The sequence below is a fragment of the Sciurus vulgaris genome, assembly GCF_902686455.1.
Source record: "Sciurus vulgaris genome assembly, chromosome: 3".
Classification (NCBI taxonomy): Eukaryota; Metazoa; Chordata; class Mammalia; order Rodentia; family Sciuridae; genus Sciurus; species Sciurus vulgaris.
In genome coordinates this window covers 40,565,626-40,588,980 of record NC_136463.1, presented here as the reverse complement: position 1 = coordinate 40,588,980, position 23,355 = coordinate 40,565,626, and the positions used below count along the sequence as shown (strand labels likewise).

The 23,355-nt window shown below is 37.3% G+C and overlaps 1 pseudogene across 1 annotated transcript; it reads left to right on the top strand.

Moving 5' to 3' along the window:
• Window positions 1–12,543: 12,543 nt before the first annotated feature.
• Window positions 12,544–13,377, top strand: LOC306655696 (TATA-binding protein-associated factor 2N-like; annotated as a pseudogene). The gene has a single exon. The product of its transcript is annotated as a TATA-binding protein-associated factor 2N-like (transcript).
• Window positions 13,378–23,355: the final 9,978 nt, after the last annotated feature.

Below are 23,355 nucleotides of genomic sequence, written 5' to 3'. Positions count from 1 at the left end.
TATTCACATTTTAATCACCCAGTCAATATTAAATCCTGACCAAATTTTAACCAACATGCTATGAACATATTCACACCAAGCACACTCATTCACCACAAACCATTGTACTGCAGCGTGTATGCATGCCTGAATCATGAGAGATCTTGATAATCCTGTACAGTTAAATACTAGGTGGAGTGTTTGGTTAACATTTTAAGCAGGAGGTGACATAAGATCATATGTACTTAATGATTTCAAAAACAAAATTTTGCCAAATTTTAGATTTCAGGTAGTGTATCTCCATGATGTGAGATGGAGAGAATGAAAATGTAAAAATGCAGGGGAACATTAGACAAGATCTTAACTAAGTTTGGGTATTATTCAGGGTGATGAGGGCAGAATCTAGGTGAAAGAACAGAGTATTTAAACATACCAACTTCTTGTTCAAACCAGAGGAAATTGTACAGGACAAAATAATTGTTTTTGGTGTGGGGTTGGCACATAATGTTCAGAAAAAAATTGATATGAATAAATTAATGAACTCCTACTACAACACCATGATATCTGTTCTACTTTCTTGGAGCTTCAGTCTTATACATGTATTATTCATATCCTCTGTACTCTTTAGAGGACAAAGTATTGGTCCTAGAGGAAAAATGTTTATTCTCTGACTCGGGTAATTTATCCTGTGACTCCTCTTTCTACATATATGGTCTCTCTCTCATGGCAGAAATGTGAAAAAAAAGAAGAGAAATGTCTAGGTATAATAGGAGAGCAGGCATATGAGCATACCTGAAGAAACCCAGCTGAGCATCTCTATTCAGTCTCTGAAAGTAAGATATACTTTGAACCCAGTCCTGATTTTCAACTCCTCTCTCCTTTGTTGAGACTCTGGATTTCAGTTTCTGTGCCATAAACAGGATCTCATCAAAAATATCTTTTCATTGTGGCAAGAAGGGAAGAAATTCTGTGTTTATGTTCTGTGAAGAAAATCATCATACGGGAAGGGAGAATACATGAAATCATGAAAACAGTGTCCTCAAATTGTACTGAAAGTCAGAACTAAAAGCAAAAAAAAAAACAAAGAAAATTAAATTATGCCTAGTAGTATCCCAGTAATGACTCTTATGTAAGAATTTGGAAAAACTGATAATGGACATTTGATAATACTTTCAACAATCCTATAGACAACAACATGTCAAACATGAGTTAGCAGTAGGGCATGGTGGAACACGCCTGTAATCCTAGCAGTTTGGAAGGCTGAGATAGTATTATGAGTTCAAAGCCAGCCTCAGAAAAGTGAGGAGCTAAGCAACACAATGAGACCTGGTTTCTAAATAAAATACAATGTAGGGCTGGGGATGTGACTTAGTGGTCAAGAGCCTCTGAATTTAATCCCTGGCGTGCACACACACACACACACACACTCACACACACGCACACACACACACACACATTAAAAATATGAGTTAGCAATCTAAAATTACAAAGCATGTAACTATAATGTAGATCATTCAAATACAAAATATATTATAACTTGCAGTACAATAATGTTATTCCACCATTTTGAAGGGATAGTACATAAATATGTTTAAATATTCTGAGGATATAAAAAATGGTCAAAATACTATCAACAAATACTTAAAAACTAATCAGTGGTTTCAAAAATGAGTAAGATCATCCTAAAACTTATTTGTCATTTATGAATGAATAAAAACACCCCATAATTCCTTGCATGTTTGGTTATGTTCTCAAAATATGCAGTAAATAGAATCTCAGAGGTGAAAACATTCTGCCTTTCAATCGCCATTTTATAAAACTTTACATCCAAAGATATGCCAAATCTTTCTGAAAATAAAGTCAAAAAGAAAATCAGAAAATCTATAGAGATTTTGTTGTATATTTGAAATCTGTGACACAGGTATATTTGATTTAATGGTTCCCAAAATATACAAAAAAAGACCCCACTCAGAAAGTGATCTTATATTAGGAATTTTCTATATTTTTTGAGTTTGATGCTTAGAAAGGGCAAGCTTGAATCCTGTGTAGATGATGGACACGGAAAATGATTACCACAGACCAGGCCAAGTTGAGAGTAAATAGGCACCTTAAAGGGGAACTCTGACTACTGTTGGAGGTGCATTCTGGAGCCATTGTTAGAGAACCCAATGGAATCTACTACTCAAACTTAGAACTCTCCATTTCTCACAGGCTCTGATCCTGCAGAGTTCTGGCAACAGAAGCCAAGGAGTAGATATATGAAAGACAACAAAGTCAGGAAAAGGATGCCAATTTGTTGTTTTCTGTGTTTTCAGTCTTTGAGAACTTTTATATAGCAATCCAGGGTGGACAAAACAAAGTACTTTACTTGCACATATACCAAAGTGTATGAGCTGCTCATACATGACACAAGACTACCAATGTCAGTTATGGAGAATCCAGTTCTACCCAGTTACACCAGTCCAGAAAATATTTTTGTATACCTAGGTTTTAAACTTTGAAGAGCATTTAAATCATAATTTTCACGAGGACAAGTGCCATGTGTGTTATTATATATGGAATATTTGGATGATCATGGAAGTCCATAAAATGGCACATTTGAGTCTCACTTTTTCAATAATCTAGGACTCAGATACATTACATAATATGGACTGTCTGTGTTAGCTCAAGAACACATACAGACAGTAGAGGACACAGACTCTGAAAGCAACTTCTGTGACTCTTTGGTAGATGAGCACTATGTGAAGTTCCTAGCAGACCCTTAGATAATTCTATTATTTATCTAGCTATCATATATCCATGTTTTCAGGTACATCTCTCACTGTCTCTCCATAGATATGTGTATTTATCTGTGTTCATATATGTACACACACATACATATATACATATATATATTATGTCAAAGTAAATATTTCTTCATAAACTTATACTTTGTTTCCTTAATTTTCACTTCTCAAGAGGAAATTCAACTAACAATAATACTATGCTACCTAGAGTGATTGCATATCATATTATAGGTATGGATGAATTTCCAATATTCTGTGTAGTTTACAAAACTGTCAGATATAAGAAATCCTATTCCAGTGATATCCAACACACACACACATAAACACACACACACACACACACACACACAAACACACACACACACACCAATTATAATAACTGCTTTGTACTTTTATTTTGAAGTTTTGAAAAAAAATTGCCTTAATGAGCAAATAAATATCTGAGAGAATAATTTTCATTTATAGTAAAAATGCCTAAACAGAATATCCATGAATCAAATATGTGTTTTATTGTACAGAGGCCTGATAAATCCTTGTATCAATTATTTGTTTCTGTCTCTGCTATTTTTGTTGTTTCTTTAGAAATCCAGAAGTCTCAAGAAGTTGTTCCTGAGCTATGTGTTGTGCTCCAGCTGGACTCATGCAGCAGGAGACAGTTTTTCTGCCTCAGTTTACTTCATCTATGTGTCATCAGTGAGAAACCTCATTCCCATTGATGAGCATAGGGAGACAGTTGCCCAGGTGGAATCTGAACTGGAGCAAGAGTTGTGGCTGACCTACATGATCAGCCCTTGCTCACGTCACATTCCTTACCAATACAGGGTAGGGATTCAGAGCCGAGGGGCTAACACTGAGGCAGAGACAAGTAGGAAATGAGTCTTCAGAAATAGGTCCAACTTCCTCAGCACAAACCTCCACATGAACACTGGGTCAGCTGTGGGTGTGAGAATAACAGTGTGATATGCTTGTGGCAATTTTATCAGAAATCCTTCTCTCATGGTACAGACTCGAGCTCACACTTCCATGTTACCAAAGTTCTACTAAGTATGACTCATTTCTCCTTTTACTTTTTCTCTCACATAAGTATCTCTTCTTCATTGTTTCCATTCTCTATTAGCATTAAGCAGCCATTCCCATATACCCCTATTTCCACACTAATGGATTCAATGCTTTCACTACTCCCATAATTACTTCAGAGTTTGCTAGTACAAACTATGGAGGAGTCAGAATCTTTCTCCCCCTTTCCACCTGTCCAATTTCCTACTCACTTGACCAATGAGCCTTTTCCATCCTCAGTGCATATGAAAAGGGAAAGTCTTGAAAGTTTGCTACATGCATTTCTGAGTGAAGAGGGGTTTGGCTATCTTATTTGATTCAGAAAGAGGGAAGCTCTCCAAAACAAAAACAAACAAACATATTATCTTTCTGATGATCCCTATCCCAATTGTACACAAAAAAAATTCCAAACGGACAGTGACAGGAGCTTGGGTAGTGTAACACAAGAGGGGAGAAATGGAGTTGACAGATCAGCAGAGCTGTCATCTCTGGAGGAGAGACCCAGAGCCAGTACCCTGCATGAATGATAGGCCTGGAAAGTGGCTACCAGTGTTAAGGCTGTATCTTCCCCAGCATGAAGGCACTACAGGATCAGGTGAAATACAGGGTCATTGAGGGCTATAGCTGCCAGGTTTTCCATCTCATCCTTGCCAGAACAAAAATCCAAAAGAAGAGAAAAAAAAAGAGGAAGAAGCAGAGAAAATTTTGCCATGACCTCTGATTTCATTAAGAAAAAAAAATTGGAGTTGAAAACAGAATTGTGGAGATGTGACCGGAATAGGTGAGCAATATCAATCATATGGGATATATTCTTTTCTTGCCTAGAGCTATGAGCAAGAGAAAAGAAGATGGGCCACAGCTTGGCAGGAGTTTGGGGCAAGAAAGTGCTAATGACAGAGTATTTATAGCAATATTTTAATTTGCTTCTCACTTCTCAAGTCTCTATCTCATTTATTGTGGTCTTCAAAACATAGATTTTCATTTTATCCTCCAGGTCAGCTTGCCCTTCACTCATTCTACCTGTTTTATTGTATGTTCCAAATATAAATTTTAATTTTTCTTTGTTACTTCACCATCTGCAATCATAGGAATGAAACAATAACCTAAAAATTAAAAGAGTGACAATGGTCAAATTTATATGCCTATATTTGTTATATTTAACTATTTCCCAAATGAATTCCCCTCTATGTGTATATAACTTTGAACTGTCAGAAAATAATACTTCTTAAATTTTCATTTCTTTTTTTATTTATCTTTTAATTTTTTTACAGACTGCATTTTGATTCATTGTACACAAATGGGGTACATCATTTCATTTCTATGGTTGCACACGATGTAGATTCATACCATTCATGGAATCATACATGTACATAGGGTAATGATGTCTTCCTCATTCCAACATTTTTATATCCCCCTCCCTCTCATTTCCTTCTACATAATCTAAAGTTCCCCCATTCTTCTCTCCCTCCCCCCCACTCCCATTATATATCATTCTCCATTTATCAGGGAACACATTCGGCCTTTGGTTTTTTGAGCTTGGCTTGTTTCACTTAGCATGATATTCTCCAATTCCATCCATTTATTTGCAAATGTCATAATATTATTCTTCTTTATGGCTGAATCATATTCCATTGTGTATATATACCAGTTTCTTCATCCATTCATCTGTTGAAGGGCATCTAAGTTGGTTCCACTATCTAGTTATTATGAACTGAGCTGCTATAAACATTGATGTGGCTGTTACTGTAGTATGCTGATTTTATATCCTTTGGGTATAAACCCAGGAGTGGAATAATTGGGTCAAAAAGTGGGTCCATTCCAAGTTTTCTGAAGATTCTCCACACTGCTTTCCAGAGTGGATGCACCAATTTGCAACTCCACCAGCAATGTAAAAGTGTGCCTTTTTCCCCCCATCCATGCCAACATCTATTATTGTTTGTGTTCTTGATAATAGCCATTCTAATTGGAGTTAGATGAAATCTTAGAGTTGTTTTAATTTGCATTTCTCTAATCACTAGAGATGTTGAACACTTTTTCATATATTTATTAATTGCCTGTATGTCTTCTTCTGTAAAGCGTCTGTCCAGTTCCTTGGCCCATTTATTGATTGGGTCCTTTGTATTTCTGATGTAAAGTTTTTTAAGTTCTTAATGCATTTTTAGAGATAAGTGCTCTATCTGAAGTGCATGTGTAAAATATTTTTCTCCCACTCTGTAGGCTCTCTCTTCACATTCTTGATTGTATCCTTTGTTGAGAAAAAGCTTTTTAGTTTGAGTCCATCCCATTTATTGATTCTTGCTTTGATTTTATGTGCTTTGGGAGTCTTGTTGAGGAAATCTGATCCTAAGCCAACATGATGAAGATTTGGGCCTGCTTTGTCTTCTATTAGGTGCAGGGTCTCTGGCCTAATTCCTATGTCCTTGGTCCATTTTGTGTTTAGTTATGTACAGGGTGAGAGATAGAATTTTAATTTCATTTTTACTGCATATGGATTTCCAGTTTTGCCAGCACCATTTGTTGAACAGGCTATCTTTTCTCCATTGTGTGTTTTTTGGCTCCTTTGTCTAGTATAAGGTGACTGTATTTTTGTGGTTTTGTCTCTGTCTTCTATTCTGTATCATTGGTCTGCCTGTCTATTTTGGTGCCAATACCATGCTGTTTTTGTTACTATTGCTCTGTAGTACAGTTTAATGTCTGGATTGTGATACTCCTTTTTCACTTTTTCTACTCAGGATTGTTCTGGCTATTTGAGGTCCTTTGTTCTTCCAGATGAAGTTCATGATTGCTTTCTCTATTTCTATGAGGAATGTCATTGGGATTTTAGTTGGAATTGCATTGAATCTATATAGCACCTTTGGAAGAATGGCCATTTTGATAATGTTAATTCTGTCTATCCAAGAACATGGGAGATCTTTCCATCTTCGAAGATTTTCTTCAATTTCTTTCTTTAATGTTCTATAGGTTTCATTGTGGAGGTCTTTCACCTCTTTTGTTAGATTAATTCCCAAGTATTATTTTTTGAGGCTACTGTGAATGGAGTGTTTTTCCTAATTTCTCTTTCAGAGAATTCATCACTTATGAATAGAAATGCATTAGATTTATGCATATTGATTTTACATCCTGCTACTTTGCTGAATTCAGTTATTAGTTCTAGAAGATTTCGCATGGATTTTTGGATCTTCTAAATATAGGATCATGTCACCAGCAAATGGTGACAGCTTCAGTTCTTCTTTTCCTATTTGTATCCCTTTAATTTCTTTGGTCTGTCTAATGTCTTTAGCAAGTGTTTCAAGGATGATGTTGAATAGAAGTGGTAAAAGAGGGCATCCCTATCTTGTCCAGTTTTTAGAGGGAATGCTTTCAGTTTTTCTCTATTAAGAATGATGTTGGCCATGGGCTTAGCATAGATAGCCTTTACAATGTTGAGGAATGTTCCTACTATTCCTATTTTTTCTAATGTCCTAAGCATGAAGGGGTGCTGTATTTTACCAAATGCTTTCTCAGGATCTATTGAAATAATCATGTGATTCTTAACTTTAAACTTATTGATGTGAGGAATTACATTTATTGATTTCTGGATGTTGAACCAATCTTACATCCCTGGGATAAACCCCACTTGATCATGGTGCACTATCTTTTTAATATATTTTTGTATGAAATTTACCAGTATTTTGTTAAGGATTTTTGTATCTATATTCATCAGGGATATTGGTCTAAAGTTTTCTTTCCTTGATGTGTCTTTGTCTGGTTTTGGTATCAGAGTGATACTAGCCTCACAGAATGAATTTGAAAGGGTTTCCTCCTTTTCTATTTCCTGGAATACTTTGAGAAGTATTGGTATCAGTTCTTCTTTAAAGATCTTGTAGAATTCAGTTGAGAATCCATCTGATCCTGGGCTTTTCTTGTTTGGTAGGCTTTTGATGACTTCTTCTATTTTGGTGCTTGAAATTGTTTTGTTTAGATTGTGTACATCTTCCTGATTCAGTTTGGGAGGTTCATATGTCTCTAAAAATTTGTCGATGTCTTTGACATTTTCTATTTTGTTGGAGTATAGATTTCTCTTGTGATCTTTCCTTTTTCATCACGAATTCTAGTAATTTGAGTTTTCTCTCTCCTCTTCCTTAGTGTGGCTAGGGGTTTATTGATTTTGTTTACTTTTTCAAAGAAACAACTTTTTGTTTTGTCAATTTTTTGAATTGTTTCTCTTGTTTCAATTTCATTGATTTCAGCTCTGATTTTAATTATTTCCTATCCTCTACTATTTTTGGTGTTGATCTGTTCTTCTTTTTCTAGGACTTTGAGATGTAATGTTAGGTCATTTAGTTGTTTACATTTTATTTTTTTAAGGTATGAGCTCAATGCAATCAACTTTCCTCTTAGTACTGCTTTCATAGTGTCCCAAAGATTTTGATATGTTGTGTCATTGTTCTCATTTGCCTCTAAGAATATTTTTATTTCTTCCATGATGTCTTCTGTTATCATTGCATCATTCAATAGCATATTATTTAGTCTCCAGGTGAATGAGTAGTTTTTGTTATTTTATCATTCATTTCTAATTGTATTCCATTATGGTCTGATAGAATACAGGGTAGGATCTCTATTTTTTTTGTATTTACTAATGGCTTCTTTGTTGCATAGCATATGGTCTGTATTGGAGAAGGATCCAGGAACTGCTGAGAAGAAAGTACATTCACTCGATGATGGATGAAATACTCTGTAAATATCCACTAAGTCTATATCATTGGTTGTATTATTTAGTTCTATAGATTCTTTGTTCAGTTTTTGTTTGGAGGATCCATCCAGTAGTGAGAGTGGTGTGTTAAAGTCCCCCACTATAAATGTGTTTTGGTCTATTTGATTCTTAAAAGCGAGAAGGGTCTATTTGATATACATAGATAGCCATTGTTTGTGGCATAAATATTTAAACTTGTTATATCTTGCTGTCTAATGCTTCCCTTAATCAGTATGAAATGTCCTTCTTTATCCCTTCTGACTAACTTAGGTTTGAAGTCCACTTTATCTGATATGAGAATGGAGACCCCTGCTTTTTTTTACTGGGTCCTTGTGCATGGTATGTTTTTCCCATCCTTTCACTTTTAGTCTGTGCATGTCTTTTTCTATGAGTCTCTTGAAGGCAGCATATTTGGGGGGCCTTCTTTTTAATCCAATCTGCCAGTCTTTATCTTTTGATTATTGAATTTAGGCCATTGACATTCAGGGTTATTATTGTGATATGATTTATATTCCTGGTCATTTTTGCTTATTTTTGGTTTTTAACTTGACTTGGTTTCTCCTTTGATTGGCTTTTCCTTTAGGGTAGTTCCTCCCTTTGCTGACTTGTACTGTTGCTTTTTACTTCCTCCTCACAAAAGATTTTGCTGAGGATGTTCTGTAGGGCAGGATTTCTATTTGTAAATTCTTCTAACTTTTGTTTATCATGGAAAGATTTTATTTCATCATCAAATCTGAAGGTTAGTTTTGCTAGGTATAGGATTCTTGGTTGGCATCCATGTTCTTTCAGAGCTTGAAAAATATTGTTCCAGGTCCTTCTTGCTTTTAGAGTCTCGGCTGAGAAATCTGCTGATATCCATATTGGTTTCCCCTTATATGTAATCTGACGCATTTCTCTCACAGCCTTTAAAATCCTGTCTTTATTTTGTATGTGAGGTATTTTCATTATAATGTGTCTTGGTGTGGATCTGTTGTGATTTTGTGCACCTGGTGTTGTGTAAGCCTCTTGTATTTGATTTTCCATTTCATTTTTCAGGTTTGGAAAACTTTCTGATATTATTTCATTGAACAGGTTGGTCATGCCTTTAAGCTTTTGTATCTCTGTACCTTCCTCAATCCCAATAATTCTTAAATTATTCATGATAATGAATTCTTAAATTATTCATGATATCCCATATTTCTTGGAGGTTCCGTTCATGACTTCTTAAAATCTTCTCAGTTTGTTCAACTTTATTGTCAAGATTAAATATTTTCTCTTCCTTGTCTGAGATTCTGTCTTCCATGAGATCTATTCTGTTGGTTATGCTTTCTATTAAGTTTTTAATTTGGTTTATTGTTTCTTTCTTTCTTTCCTTTTTTAATAAAACCATGGCTTTATTGCTCTGAAACCAAAGTATAAAATTGTATTTTCTCATAACATATTTTAATCAAATAATTTTTATTAAAAGCATGAGTCCACAATTAGAATTTGAAAGTTATTATATTGATAATGTAATCATAAATTTAAGGATAGGCTATTTTGCACTTTAAAATGTGTATTAAAACTCTAATTTTTGACTATTTGAAGTTATTTGTGCTTTTCTTGGAGGTACAAAGGTGACCATTTCAAGTATTTATTTGCTTGTTTGTTTGCTTTTAAGAATCTCTATATATTTAATGGAGTCTTCTTTTGCTTCCTGCATTTGCTCTTTTAACTGTTTACTGGAATGGTCATGCATTGTCTGCATCTGTTCTCTTATCTCATCTTTTGCTTCATGGATCATTTTAGGTATGCAGATTCTAAACTCTTTTTCTGTCATTTCTACTGCCTTGCTGTCATTGGATTCTATCACAATTGCATCTTGGTTTGTTAGGACATTTTCTTCCCCTGTTTTTTTTTTTTTAATATTGTTTCTATATAATTCCCCTCTAGCAGTGAAGATCAGAGATACTGAAGTTTCCCCTTGCAGGCTTATTATGACCCTGCAGTTTTCCACTACCTCTCCTTTGAAGGGAAGATCAATACCAGTAGCACCCAATACAGAGAAAATGCAGCCCTGAACCAGATAGCCCTTATAAAGGCTTTAACATTATTATAATGAACAGGATCCATTTGATTACTATTTACAGTATCTCTAGTTGTGAACAAGAGGATGGTGAAGGGTGTAGGCTGTATGTGACTAGAGGTACCTGTCAAAGGGCCTCCAGTCTCCTGTAGGTGTCACAGGAAGGGAGCCACCCTTCCAATGCTGATGGCCACAGCCTCAGGAATAATTCAAAATGCCTGCACCATTCTCCAAAGAAGCTGGAGCGTACCAGTGAGGGTGTGATAAGTCAGCATGGAGGAAGGCTCAGTGTCCCTCAGCAGTAGGGGGGCAGGCAGGCAGGCTCAGCAATGGCATCCAACCTCGGTGTGGGGGGCCATTTCTTTCTTTTTGACACTTTTCGTGGATACCAACAAAAAATAAAATTTGGCTTTGGAATTGACCACAATTAAATAAGTTGAATGAAGTGAAGCACAGTATCAAAGCTGGTGAGGAGTAGAACCTGATGGTCTATTTCACAATAAAAGAGATACAGACTTGAGGAGGGTAAGTAAAACTCAAATTGAGAAGCAAAAATATATAATTTAATGTGTCTGGAATCTGCAAGTGAGTTTCAGTTACTTTTGCAGTCATCTGCCCAGTAGTTTATTTCTATCACTGGTAAGACTCTATAGTCCCACTCAATGTGTGGACAAGGCATTTAAATTGGCCAAGTGAAATCTGTACTTCACTCTCTGGCCTTTAGGACTGAGCTAGAAGCAAACATCTATGCATGAATGTTGAACAATATGTGTCCAATATTTTAGAAAACTAAAAAGGAAGGAATAGGTACTCCCTGCTGAGTTTTTGCAATTTCAAGTGAGGTTTATAAAATTCTTAAGGTGGTTTGCCTCAATTCCTATTTTTTGAAATTACTGAGAATTATAACTCTTAATTCTCTGAACATCTTCACTAAGCCTTCAACAAGTTTTATTTTGCCTTAATCCACCTGAGTCAGGCATTGTTGTTTTTTAGTCAATATACCTAAGTTGATGTAAACTATTGCTGACAATGTAATTGCACCTGTATTTGTAAGTTGAGGTGTACCACATCATCATCATCATCATCATCATCACAAGGCTTTATGCTGAAACAGTAAGGAGTAGACTTAAACTCAGTGATTCACTGTGTCCTTGATTGATTAGGGGAATGCATAAAGAATGTTTGCAGATAAAAACAAAATTATTAGATTCCACACAACAACCTGCTATGACCTGCACAGCACCAACCAAAATCTCAAGTAGGGGAAATGGGATATGGAGAAAAACAGAGACAAAGAAACCACAGAGACATTTCCAAGTAAAACTGGGGTCAGCTGGGACACTGCATTCTGATGGAGAAAGAGTGACCCAGAACTAGCTCTGCAAGTATTATATAGGGCCTTCTAATCAGAAAGTTAACTATAGGAGCACTGTAAATTGTTTAAGGCTTGTAAGTAATGAAGAGGTTTCTTTGTGCACTAAAACTTTACAGAACTAGAGACATTTTTGCAGTTATCCTATTGCTGCAATACTAGAAACATGCTGCTTTTATCCTGCTGTACCCAGGAAGCCCATTGTCCTGGAATGTCTAATAACTTAGCATCAGAGCCAAGTGTCAAGACTAAAAATTTTTAGCAAGGAATGTTTCCCAGTCTTGTCTTTTGCTGACACCACAGGTAAGGCAATGACCAAGGGCTCATCTGCACTTCAGAACAACCCAGTTGGGTTAGTCCTTCACTGACTTCACATTTGTCCAAATTTCTGAGTAGGCTGCCTTGTCCTGAAAATGGAAACTGGGACTCAGCCCGCCATGCACACCACCTGGCTCTGGTATTCCTTATTCTCAGTGGTCTCTGGGGGCTCCATGCTGCAGCCATTACTCATCTCAGATTCTAGAAGTTACGGTCAACAAAGTTATTCTTCCTATGAAAACAAGGCACTAAGGCTATGGACAAGCACCACAACCAAGGTGGAAGAGTGCCTTCATATGATCAGTCAGACTATGGTCAACAAGATTCATATGACCAGCAGGAAGGCTATAATCAACATCAAGGCTCATGTAATGAACAAATTATGATCAAAATCATTATTCCTATAATCAAAATCAGCAGTCATATATTTCACAAAGGGAAAACTATCACCACCACACATAAAATGACCAAGGTGATGTGAATAGGTATGGAGAAATAATAAAGGATATGGTGGGTCACGGGAAGAAACAGAGGGCATGGGAAATATGACAAGGATGCAAGATGTCTAAGACAGAATCAAGTTCACAGGGATTATGGACCAAGACCAGATGCTGATTCAGAATCTGATAATTCAGATAAAAACACAAGCTTTGTGCAAGGACTTGGGGAGGGTGTGTCTACAGATCAAGTGGGACAGTCCTTTAAGCAAATAGGTATCATCAAGACAAACAAGAAGACTGGAAAGTCAATGATAAATCTTTATACAAAGACACAGGAAAGCCAAAAGGGGAGGCAACAGCGTCATTTGATGATCCTCCTTTAACTAAGGCAGCCATTGACTGGTTTGAGAGAGAAGAATTCCATGGCAATATTATTAGTGTCCTTTGCCACCAGAAGATTTGCATTAATGAGAGGAGGGGGAAGTGCAGGTGGGCAGTGAGGCTAAAAAGTATATAGAGGCCATGGAGGCTTTCAGGGAAGAGGTGGTGTCCCCCAAAATGGGAACTGAAGTTTTCCTAATCTGTCAAGTGGAAATATGAACTTTGTTCAAAGGAATACCTGTAATCAGTGCAATGAGCCTAAATCATAGGATTCTCATCCCTCAAAAGATTTCTAGGGGAGAGGCTACAGTGGAAAGAGAGACTACAGAGGTCATGAGGGCAGAGGTGGAGACTGACACAGCTATGGTGAAGACAGAGTGGGGGTGACTATGGTGGAGACAAAAGTGGTGGTGTGATGGCAAAATCAGACCTGGTTCTGAAGTGAAATTACAAAAATCTTATGGTAAGAGTTCAGTGCCTGGGGAAGGGGTCAGTTTCCCTCCCCTCTCTTAGGCTTTTTTCAGGAGTGTCCTTACCTTTTGCATTGTCAATAACTGCACTAAGAGTATGACTGCTCCCTCCTGAAATGTAATAGATGTCTGTGAAAAGACCTGTTTCTTCTTATCTGTTCTGTGAGCATGCTTTAAGTAAGAGACCCTGAAGAAGGCTTTCAGATGCATAGATTAGGAATTTTTTTACAAAAAGAGAAAAAAGTCCCAATGATAGGCTGGATCTAAGATGACATCAAATGACCTATAAATATTGTGAGAAACACTGGATCAGTCCTCAGAATTTTGAAGTGCTAATCTCCTCTGTTCCCACTGCCGTAAAATAAAGTTTGTTTCTCGTAGTTTCTGAGTGCTGTCTTGTTGTTTCCACAACAATGGCAGTGGCTATGGTGGAGATGGAAGTGGGGGTGGTTATCATGGGGACACAGGAGGTGACTATGGTGGAGACAGGGGAGGAGGCTATGGCACAGACCAAGGTGGCTATGGAGATCAAAGTCCGGGGGTCTATGGAGGAGAACGTGGTGGTCGTGGTGGAGGCTATGGTGGAGACCAAAATGGAGGCTACAGAGGAGACAGGAGTGGTGCATGCTATGGAGGAGACTGAGTGGTTATGGAGGAGACCAAGGTGGCTGTGGAGGCAAAATGGGAGGAAGAAACGACTACAGAAATGATCAGCACAACTGACCATACAGATGACTGTTTAGAATGTTTCCTTGTCTCTGATATGATCCATGGTGAAATTGCCAGAGTTTTGCCTGCTGCTTTTCTCATGCCTTCTTCTGGGGTAGTGAATAGGTGACATTTGGATTTTTATTTGGATGGGAGGGCTGGGGCAGTTTTTCTTTTAGAAATGTCCATTGAAAATTCTCTGTTTAGTTTCCATTTTTCTTCCCAAGCCTTGAAGCTAACTGTATTTTAAAATATTGACAAAATTGAAAGTGTTTTGTAATACTGCAATAAAGGCTGCTTCTTTTTGTGGAAAAAAAAGGAAAAGAAAATGGAGACTATAAATTTCAAATGATAATATTTGTAAGGGTAGTTAGAGCTAGGAGAGCATGAGACATGAGGGATTTATCAATGGAATTTTCATTTTTATTAATTTTAGAATTTATTATTTTGATTTCTGCAAAGCACATGATAAATTAGTGTGTAATTTTTACTTCCACATATCTTAGATAATTTTATTTGAGTTTTTTTCAACATTCAAAACTCCTAATTTTATAGAAAGAAGAAACTCACAAATATTTGAAAAAATAATCCAGAGAACTAACATGTAATCATTATCTATCATATATCTATCATATATGATAAATAATAAAAAAACGTGTCAGAAACAACTTCGAGAAGTAAAAGTTAATTTTGGTTCATGAGTTCAGAAGTTCCAGTCCTTGTTTTGTTGACTCCCTTTGCAGTGAGCATAATATTGTTTTAATAGTATGGCAGAGGAAAGCTGCTCATGTCATGGTAGTCTAGCAACAGAGATGGGCAGGAGGAAAAAGACATTGCTTGAGGTCATATCCCAATTGATATCTTTCCTCCACTCTTGCCCCACATGAATGGTTACCAACCCTGTAACCCATTCATAACATTAGGTCGGTAAATAGATTGATCCATTCCTGAGGTATAATCCTTATAACATGAACTCCTCACCTCTGCATGCTGCTACAATGCCTAATACTTGAGCTTTTGGAGGGATTATTATAGGGCTAAACCATGTTATAGTTTGGATGTGAGATGTCCCCCAATAGCTCTGGTGTGAGACAAAGAAAGACAGAAAAGAAAAGATTTGGTTATGAAATCTTAAGCCAATCAGTGAATTAATCCCCTTCTGGGATTAACTGAGAGGTAACTAATATCAGGTAGGGTGTGGATGGAGGGGTTGGGTCAATGGGGCTGTACATTTGGGGTATATACTTTTGTTTATGGAGTATGGAATCTCTTTCTGCTTCCTGATCAACATGTGAGCTGCTACCCTTCTCCACTCCTTTTTGCCATGATGTTCTGCTTACCTTGAGCACTGAGGAATAGAGTTGACGTCTACAAACTTTTCCTCCTCCAAAGTTGTTCTTTTCAGGTATTTTGGTCACAGCAAACCAAACAAACAAACAAACAAAAAAGTTCCACCATATCAGCAATCTTATTGGATATATTTTTGTTAATTTTGGTGATTTTTGTTGATAATTATATAATTATGACCTGGTAAGTTGTCATTTAAATATATCTTTATGTAATCCTTATGTGCTCATCAGGACCCTTCTCCCACTAAACACTGGGTACTTTGGAAAAGTGATGCCCCACTACTAAGATACTGAAAAAAGGAAGTACTTAGTAAGAATACGCTAAAGTTATAAATGTTTTTACATATGTTTTCAAGATTCATATTATTTTATTTTGCTCTTACTGTGAAGTACTAATTTTATATAGTGAGTTTTGTATGAATGATATATATGAACGTAGAGATCCAGCTGATCACTGCAGTCCACACCTGTAATTTCATTGACTTGGGAGGCTAAGGCAAGAAAATAGCAAGTTCAAATTCAGCCCAATCCTTATCAAGGACCAAGGTCCTAAACAGCTTAGCAAGACTGTGTTCAAAATTTAAAACCAAAAATAAAATTATCCAAAAGTTATTTTAAAATTACAACACAGTTTACTACTTAAATGCATCTATTCTCAACATCAGCTAGCTAGGGTCAGGCCAGGGTCAAATATAGGGTAAGGGTCAAGATTAGGGTTAGGGATATGGGTAGGTTTAGGGTCAGGGTCAGGAATAGATCTAGGGTTAAGGTCAGAGTCAGGGTAAGGTTTAGGGGTTAGGATCAGGGTAACAGCTAGGATTAAGGTTAGGGTTAGGGTCAGGGTCAGGGTGAGGAGTTAGTGTTAGGATCAGGGTCATGGCTAGGACTAGGTTTAGGGTTAGGGTCAGGATTCGGGTCAGGATCAGGGTCAGGGCTAGGGCTAGGGTCAGGTCTAAGCTCAAGATTAGGGTTAGGTAAACCTGTAATATAAGGATTCCATTAATTAAATGTTTCTTCTGTTGACTGCAAATTCCCTGAAAGCAGGCTTTGTGTCTGTTGTATTTCTATTTGCCATCTAGCAAAATCTCTCATTATTTTAGGAACCCAATAAATATATCTTGAATAAATTTCTGAGAGAGGAAATAGCAGAGTGGAGATATTTGATCTGCATGAGCCCTGTGATGCAATCATGACAAATGTAACAGATGGAAGATATTGTCTACATGTTATGTACTTTCTGAAAATGAGTAAAAATGTCCCATTGGGGTTAGGAAAATAACAGTTTGGGAGTTATTTTTATAAAATGTGTCACTCTTTCAGTTAAAATGGGTCTAAAATTAATCCAAACAGATCAAATGGACTTTTCAATTTAATCTAGCAAAAGGAACTGAAAAAGGAATTCCTTTCTGGCAGTTTCCTTCTGCCAGAAAGGAAACTTGGGTTTAAGGACAAGTCTCAAAGGACTGAAGAGTGAAATTAATCTGTCCTACTCAGATTAATTTCAGGATTTTTGGCAGAAGATCAAATTAGCTTACACGCAGCATTTTCATGAATGTTTGAAACTTTTCCTTCTCTATTATTTCTCAACACATGTACATGTTTTTCTTTCAAAGTGATATATGTTTATGTTATACAAACAAGTGTTTCAGACTTGTTTAGACTTCAGCTTTCATGCTATGATTAGAAAGTTAAGAAATTGAACTTTCTCTAGTCTTAGTTCTCAGCCTTTTCAGAACATCAGCTTCTCTTATTAGGATAATAGTGACAATGACTTGAGATTCTTGGGGGGAATTAATTGATATTAGGTACATAAAACCTCCAACAAAGTGACTCCACTGCAGATGAGGGTGAGAGGGTGTACTCAATCATGGTTTTTATTTTCAAAACCAGATGCAGTAACTGAGTTAGGTATTTGGCTTGCTTGCTTGTTTTTGATAATTATGTTCCTCTATTAGTCCAAATGTGTCCTTTAAATAAGAAATACAATTAAGTAATATTTTATAATAGTCATGGAGTTATCAATTTAGACTGATATGTGTATATCAGCAAGTTAATGATCAGTATTACAGTATGACTTCATTCATGCAATATACAGGGGATGATTATTATATATATTTATTATATATATTTATATATATATATATTATTATATATATTTATTGAAACCACGCAATGGTTTCATAGTGGTAATACCTCTGTGGGCTGGGAATGGGAAGGCCAGCTCCATTGTGTTGCTGGAATATTACTGAACATGTATTACTTTTATATGAAAAAAAAGAAAAAAGAAAAATGGAATGTTTTTAGCAGCAACCAGGGTAGTGCAGGTTGTAAATGGAACTGATTTTCTAGAACTGAAACAAAACAATATCTGAAAACCTCACCAGAGTGGACTGTTCTAGTCTTCTTGGCTTTCCACCACAGATCACTATAATCTGGGAGGCCTAAAACAGCAGAAAGATAATTTGTTGACAGTGCTGCAGGACAGGACTTTCTAGTCAAGGCTCAGGTGAGCCATGCTCTATTTAAAAGCTTGAGGGAATTGTGCTCCTTTGCTTCAGGTTCTGGTGGTTGCTGGAAATCCCTCGATTTTCTTGATTTTGCCACCAACAACCCCAGTGGTGCCAACAGTCATCACAGGTTTCTCTGTCATCTCAGGGTTCTCTTCTCTCCATGTCTATGTTTAGAGTTCATCCTGTTCTTAGGAGGACAGTGGTGACTGGATTTGCATTTCCCTAATGCAGGGCAGGCGTATCTTGACTGATTACATTTTAAAGTTGGTATTTCCAAATAAGGACAAATTCACCAGTACTGAGGGTTGGGACTTGAACACTGGAGGGCATTCAACCCACAAATAGAGCTGAGCAGCGTATCTGAGCAGGAAGAAGAAAGACTTGGTGAACCTGAAGATCCAGTCAATTGAGATGACAGTGTATGATGAGCACGAAGTAAAAATGAATGAATGAACTGAGCTCAGAGAGCTGTGAGACACTCCCCAGAATTCCAGCATGGGAATGGAATCCCAGTGGGAGATGAAGAAAGGACAAAAAGAAGAGGTGAAGGATCAAGAGCCCCAAACTACCCAAATTACAAAAAATAAATAATAATAATTGAAATGTGAGAAGTACAATGAACTCCAAATTGCATTAGCTCATCATTATAAATTATTTAAACAAAGAATCATGAGAGCACCAAAGGGAAACTATCATGTAGAAAGAATAATTGAAAAGATTGACACTAGTATGAACATCACTGGAAAAAAATCATTGTCAATCATGGGGAAATTGGAAACTTCATACAATGTTTATGTAAATATAAGGAAGAATATAGTTTGCAAATTTCTCTAAGAGTTAAAAAATTACTCCATGGCCCAGTGATTCATATTCTTGGGGGAACAAATATGTTCACATGGACCATGAGTGTTCATCATGGCCCCTTTCATAACACCCAAAAAGTGGAAATAACCCATTTGTTCACCAACTCATGAATGAACCAACCCAGTTGGTGAATATTCACCAACCCAGTGAATATTCTTATCCATAAAAAGGTCATGAAGTACTGACATAATATCAAGTATAGGAAAATCAATAGAGACAGAAACTAGATTAGAGACTACTGGGGCCAGGAAAGGTGGAGAGAATGTTGACAAATAATGCAAATAAAGTTTCTTTTCAGAGACAGGTGTGGTGGTACACACCTATAATCCCAGCTACTCAGGAGCCTGAGACAGGAGGCTCTCAAGTTCAAAGCCAGCCTCAGCAATTTAGTGAGGCCCTAAGAAACTTAGCAAGACCTGTCTTAAAATCAAAAGTAAAAAGGGGCTGGGAGTGTGACTAAGTGGTGACGTGCCCCTTGGTTCAATTTCTGGGGGAAAAAAATTAAAGTTTTCTTTCAGGATGTTGGAAAGAAGACTGAAATGAGAGATTATTGAATAAAAACTTGAATATACTAAAACCTACAGAATTATTCACCTTAAAAGGATAAATCTATGAAGTGTGAATTATATCTCAGCATAAAAATCTGATTTAAAACATTTGTATAGTTTTTCTCTAAATGTGGTGCAGCAAATTGACCATGAATCCTACTCTCAAATCTGCTTGATGACTGAATCCCACAGTCAGATAAATGGATTAGGAGGTAGAGATGACATCTGAGGCTCCACCCTGTTCTTAAATGCTGCTCAATGACTGTAGGGTCAGGCAGTATATTTTCTCCCCCAAATTCCATGCCCTTGGATGTCTTTGAATTGAACTGATGAGAGTAAACCCTCCATATCTGCAAGTTCCACATGTGAGCAGTGCAGAAGGCAGATGGAGGGATGGAGCTAGGTGGGACAGGAGGGGGATTTTGGTCCTGTGGAAGTGGGCTTGTGCCCCCAGGCTCCACTCTCTCCTCTTATTTCCTTTATTCCATGCAATCTCTTTTGGTCTTGGTCTTCATGGCTGTTTCAGTCAGTGTTGGGGGACTCTGGAAGGCAAATGATGGCATCTGTTAAGGGCCCATTCTTCTTTATTCTTTTCGTAAATTTTGATATTTTTAGATGCATATGAAAGTAGAGTGTATTTTGACATATTATGCATATATAAAGTGTAATTCCCCATTCTTGTGGTTGTATATGATGTGAAGTTACACTGGTTGTATATTAAATACTATCATAAGAAAGTGATGTCCTGTTATTCCCCATCCCTTTTCCCTTCCCTTAATTCCCTTTGTCTAATCCAATGAACTTCAGATCTTCTCTCCCTGAGCCTTATTTTGTGTGAACATCTGTATATCAGAGAACTTTGATTTTTTTGGGATTGGCTTGTTTCACTTAGCATAATAGTCTCCAGCTTCATCCATTTACTGGAATTTGCTATAATTTCATTCTTCTTTATGAATGAGTAATATTCTATTGTGTATAAACACCATATTTTATTTTTCTATTCATCTTTTGAGGGGCACCTAGGTTGGTTTCAATGTTTAGGTATTGTGAATTGAGATGCTATAAACATTGATGTGGCTGCATCACGGCAGTATGCTGATTTTAAGTCCTTTGTGTATAAACCAAGGAGTGGGATAATTAAGTCAATTGTTGTTCCATTCCAAGTTTTCTGAGGAATCCCCATACTGCTTTCCACAAGAGTTGCACCAATTTGCACTCCAACCAGCAATGTGTGAGTGTACCTTTCTCCTCACATCCTCACATCCTCTCCAACACATTTTGTTGATTGTATTCTTGAAAATTGTCATTATGACTGGAGTGAGATGGAATCTCAGTGTAGTTTTGATCTGCATTTCTCTAATTTCTAGAGATTTTGAACATTTTCTCATACATTTGTTGATTGAATTCCTTCATCTGTGAAATGTCTGTCCAGTTCCTTTATTGATTGGGTTATTTGTCTTTTTGGTGTTAAAATTTCTTACTTCTTTATATGTCCTGGAGATTAATTGAGCATTTACTCATGCCTCAGAGAAAATGCTGCAAGTTCACTAAGCACCATGCTTCTAGGACAAGTCTAAGAGTGGATTCTATGTCCTTTGTCTACCTTGGGCCATGATAACCTATTTCCTATTCTTTTTGCCTGAGTTTCCAACCACTCCTTAAAAAGTGACATTTAGATGCAAAAATATCTGGCCAATCTGGCTTAATATAAATTGTTCATTCTCATGGTCTGTCTGGAGCCTCTCAGACCCAAGGCCCTCTGTGACAGTGCCAAGGTTTCTTGTGGCAGGCCCTGGGGAAAAGAGATTTCAGATGATCGCCATGGTCCCTGGCACAAAGAGGATCAAAAAATGTTTGTGGGATGAAGAAATATATACCTGGTGGTCATGTTGTAAACACACTTATCCAGGGCTTAGTGTTGCCTTTACACATACACCCTGCTATGGGGAGGAAATGTACAAATTTTTTGAAGCTGAATATTTAAAATGGAAGATGTCCAGATTTTTCTGTGGGGCATTAAGTACAGAAAGGAGTGGGGAATGAAAGGTTAAGTTCTATTAACTCATATTCAATAATTTTTAAAATTGTTAATGCTGTCCTGAAAATACCAGTAGATGCATCAACTTCAAAATAACATAAGTGAGAACTCTGATCTAAAAAGAGGAGGAAATGATGAAAAGTACAGTTGAGCTGGAATACCTGATGAGGTCAGTATGGCAGGTGACTAGGTCCTCTTTTAGTCTGGCCTCTTTGGACAGCTTTAAAAGTAAACCATTTCTAGACAAAACAAATCACTTGGTACCAAATTCGGTAGTTTCATATTTGAAAGCACAACTGACAAAAGTCGTAGTTACCTGTGAAGGCCCACATTCCTGGGAGGTGTCATTATAGAAAATTTTAGCCCCGTATTAGTACACAAGAAAAAAGTTGTGACAACTGTGATCATAGAATACACTTATGATCCATGGTAGCATGGGGCAGGAAGAGAGGAAGGGCAATGTGGATAAATTAAATGCTCAAGTACTTATTATTTTTAAAATGTTGGATTATTTCAAACCACAACCCTCCCTCACTTTATAATAACAGGAGATCCATTTATGACCACTTCTCCTGGCCAGTCCCTAAGAAAAATACTAACTGTCAGATAGCTGATCAAAATGATAGGCCAAGCTACCATGCTTTTAATGCTAGCAGCTTGGAAGGCTGAGGCAGGAGGATAGCCAGTTCAAAGCCAGCATGAGCAACTTAGCCAGGCCCCAAGCAACTTAGCCAGAATGTGTATTTAAATAAAAGTATTTTTTAAAACACTGGAGATGTGGCTTAGTTTTTAAGCACCCCTTGGTTCCCTGGGAACCTCTGCTAAACCTGTGGTGTGATGTAGACAGAAGGGTCTGTGCATTGTACTCTCTGTACTTCCTCCTGAGATGGAGGAGAAACAACTACCAGCATTGGGATTTTTCTTGGGCTCTGTTGCCATTGGCTGTGTTCCTTGAAATCAGTGTAGATAATTGCTTCTCCTGTTAGGTGAGTACTTGAATCATTGAACCTATGTTTAAATATGTGTGCAGCTCCAGTCAGGACACAGGGAGAGGCTAGCAAGAGGGTCCCAGCAGCCTCTCTGTGACACTCACCACTGGTCTTATTGATCATTTGTGACCTCACAGGTGAGGAGGCAAAGCATGCTTGAGCGCCCTAGCAAGAGTTCCCACAAGAACACCTAATATCATGGTTGTGTGGTGAGTGTCCAAGAGTAGGAAATGAAGCCCAAGGTTGCTGTGCCCAATTGGGGATGTGTTGTCAGCTGGAGGATAATATTTCCCACATCTTTAAGTAGAAATTGGTACCAAGTGAGCAGGACTGAGTCATGGCTGCAGCAATGTGCAATTCCTCTCTCCTGGCCCAGAAGCAGAGCCCAGAGTCAGCTGTGAACCCAAAGTGAGCAAAGGGTTGCACCCAATCCCAGCATGACAGAGAAAGCAGATGTGAAAATGCAAAACTTAAGACAAAGAACTGATGTAAAAAGCCAAGAAAAACACATTGGCTACTTCATCCAGGAAAGAAAACACAGGGGGCAATAACATGCAGGGAAATACGATGTTAAAAACTGAGAAAATGAATAAAAATTTTAAAAGAAATAAAGGTAGGAGGAGAAAGGGAAAGAAGGGAAAAGAGTAGAAAGGAAAGAAGACATATAAGAATCAAAAATCAGTGAGAGAATAGAGTAGTTGATGGGGAATTGGAGTAATCACTCTGAGTGTTGAGAACAGCAAAGGGGAGCCAGCTCCAGTCAGTTTTGTA